This window comes from Miscanthus floridulus, chromosome 15, assembly GCF_019320115.1.
Source record: "Miscanthus floridulus cultivar M001 chromosome 15, ASM1932011v1, whole genome shotgun sequence".
Classification (NCBI taxonomy): Eukaryota; Viridiplantae; Streptophyta; class Magnoliopsida; order Poales; family Poaceae; genus Miscanthus; species Miscanthus floridulus.
The window spans coordinates 42,324,219-42,327,901 of NC_089594.1; positions in this window are offsets into that span (position 1 = coordinate 42,324,219).

Genomic DNA, 3,683 nt, shown 5'->3' on the forward strand with positions numbered 1-3,683 from the left:
GAGCAGGCAGGGTTTACTATGAAGCCTTTCAAAGGTTCGTCCAAGAAGTTAGGGCCATTAGATTTACTCGGCAAATAGATGTAGGAACCCCCCTATCGAATAGCACAATTCCATCACGGCTATACACATAAGAGTAGAGGTTGTCCTATACCTGATTCGGAAAGCCATTCTTACACCATAAAGGTAATCTCTAACAAGCTAGAAAACATCCTCATACTGAGCTAAAGCCAGAGCCATGTAGCCCTCACAGCTGTACTGTAAGTCCTGGATGTTCGCTTACATATAAGTCCTTAGGGAGTGGAATCTGAAGCATTTAGAAAGTAGCTAAACACTCCAGCCCTCTATTTCCAAGTTGTTAAAAAGTCATCTTTTAATGTTTATTGCATATACCATTAGTCAAGTTACAAAATCATGGTTTAGTTGAGCACTAGCAAAGCTACCCAATGCATATCTCATAGGAGACAAGGTATAAGTTCAATTCTAGGGAATTCCTATCAAGGTGACACATGCAATATGAATTAAATGTATTAAAGTTAATAGGAAACAAGCGGTAGAGTCTTACCTCCTATGACCAGAAGGTCCCGGGTTTGAGTTACGGTCTCCTCGCATTGCACAGGCGAGGGCAAGGCTTGCCACTGACACCCTTCCCCGCACCCCATACAAAGCGGGAGCTCTCTGCACTGGGTACACCCCTTAAAAGTTAACAGGAAAAAGGATGACCCAATGCTATACTTGCCTTGAACCCCTGATCCTGCTCGTCAAAGTAGTACTCTTGATCACCCACAAATTGCTCATCGTCTATACTCGATAATCACAGCAGCATACAAGCATCCAGAAGCAATCATGCATAGCAAACAAAGGCTATAGATTAGAATAGTACACCAATTAGCATAAAATCAAGATGAAAAGTTTGTAAAACAAATCTACGTCTTGCTACGAACACATAGACGTGAAGATCATGAAAATCAGAGCTAAAACGAAGAAGTTATGAATTAAACAAGATTTCCTTTATGTAAAGTTGAAACATACATAACAGTAGTATGAATATGTAGATTACACAATTATGAACCTAACGCAACTTGAACGGATCAAATCGGAGTTAAAACGAAGATTTTAGGTGTAAAACAAGATAGTGGCAAAACTGTAAATAGATGAAAATGTATTTTAGATCTAACCGATAAAACTACGTTTTCAGAAGAAGAAAGCGTATTTTGAATCTAATCCAAAAGAAAATACATTTTCAAAAACTAGAAAACGTATTCTGGGGAATACGTCAAGGACCGCGGGTTTGAACATTAGAATCTTGCGGGGGTTCTTTTGCAATTTTGCCAGGCCGAATCGGTATCATGAAATCTAGACCGTTGGATTAAGATCGGATGGCCCAAAATAGATCGGGAGGGGAAGGCCGCCGGCGCCGAGCAGAGCGGCGACGGTGCCATGGCCGGGCACGGCGGTGCACACGGAACTTAGCCTACGGACTATGGCGGGACGAACCAAAGGCACCGGAAGATAGAAGAAGGAACGGAGAGCTCAGCTAGGTAGCTTACCGAGGCGCGGAGCGATGGAGGGCGGTGCAGTGCACGGCGTAGCGGGTGGCTCGTCGGCGGCTAAGGTTTGGCGGTGCTGCGTCTTGGCAATTCGGCGAGGGCTGCTGCTAGTTCTAAGACAAAAAAGTGAGGCAGTGGGGTCGGTTGCTATTTAGGGCCGAGGAGTCTTGGGTGGCACGGCAAATCGAGGCGTTGCGCCGACGGAGTCGGAGTCGACGGCAGCGGAGAATCCAGCTCGGTCACGCGCGAGGAAGAAGAACAGTGCGCCGCTGACGCGTGGGGCTAGTTGGACAGAGACTCGTGCGGGGAAGAGAGGGAGAAGAGAGAAAATAAAATTCCTTTTCTAATTTTCTCAACACAATTTTAAATCCAATTTAAATCCAAATTTAAATTATTTTGCAAATTTTGATCAAACCAAAGCATCATAAATAAAATATGCAGCAGCATGTATGCACATACATGTATGTAAACCTTATATTTGATTTTACTTTTAACAAAGTTATCATTTTCTAAATTTAAATGCTCACAAAATGCATAATTAAATCATTTTCTCCTATTTTAAAATCTTGTAAATTTTAGGGTGTTACAAACAGGCAAGGCTACGTAGGAGAGAAATATACTCTATGTTGTGTTGTCTCAATAGTTTGCATTATATTAATAAAGAAAATATTCTTCAGCAATTATATAGGTTAGAAATCTTCGAAAATTTATGTGAAATTGACCGTTAGTCATACCATGATTTGATATATATTAGACTATTAATAATTTTATGGTTTGATAACTTTTATTTGTCTACATATTTATTATAAGACATAAGTCTAACATTGCTATTCTTTTATTTATATATGAATTATTCTAGACACGTGCGTGTCGCACCTGCATTTCCACTAGTAGAAAGGAAACTAAGTTTCAATTCTATTTGATAACTTCCATCAGATTTTAGCGAAGACCTCCATGATCACCATCTCTACCAAAAGTCTGCAACGATTTTTCACGTTCTTTCTTAATTCTTCATCATTATGCAGCAGTGACAACGGTCTGAATCAGTTAGGTTGTTCTAAAAATGACTTGCATAACGGTGTTAGACTTCACTACAAGAATACGACCTTCTACGACATTGCACTTCTGTTGTAGAAACCAGAAATTATGTCATGTTTCACAATTTACGACGCACGTGCGATGAAAATGCATTTGTCACCTATTCCCCATACCTAATGATGTTCCGGGACAAAACTGGCATTCTCGTCGTAATTTTTGCAATGTTCATACTTGCGTCGTTGATTTACGACGCTCAGTTTTCGTCGTTATCAAGCAAAGAAAACATCACAAAACATTCACCATGGATGATTATGCATGTGCCACATAGGATAATAAAACATCATAAAATATTGTTGTCATATGATGTGACAATGACTAGGATCTGACGTGGCAATTTAATATAAAGATTTAAATCATCACAAAATCTTTGATGGCCCAACAAAGCTTCAGATCAATAACATTCAAACAATTATCATAGTTTCAGATCAATCAAATAATTGTTCCTATTCCAATCTAAGCATCATATAGGTCAAGACTAGTATGTTATTATGTTTTCCCAGGTGCACAAGTTACAAGACCATTATTAAACCTAAACCAACACTAAGTCCTTAACGCCAAGTACAACTGCAACTACACAGTTCTCCAATTTTCGACAATGGCTCACAACATTTTCAATCCATGGATGGGCCCTGAAAGCAACAACAGTAAGAAGTTAAGCAAAGTAAACGTAACCAGGGATAAGAGATAAGACATTATAGACCAAAACATGATTTTTTCACTATTATACCACAACGCAGAAACATGATCTTCCTCACAGAAGGGATATAGTTTGCCTACTATATAGATGACTATTCATCATGCCTATAAGGTTGCAACACATGCATCTTCTTCAGTAAGAAATCGATTTTTCTGTAGTACCCATTCAATTTTTGCTACAGCCAAGGATATTACATTAGCTAGAAATTGATGATCTTTCAAGTAGTATCAAGCTAAACATTAAGAAATACATATATAATTGTTGTCAATACAAATAAGCATGGTGAAGAAGCTAAATGAAGCAATGACCATTATGTGTTTCGGTTGCAAAATTTACTAGAT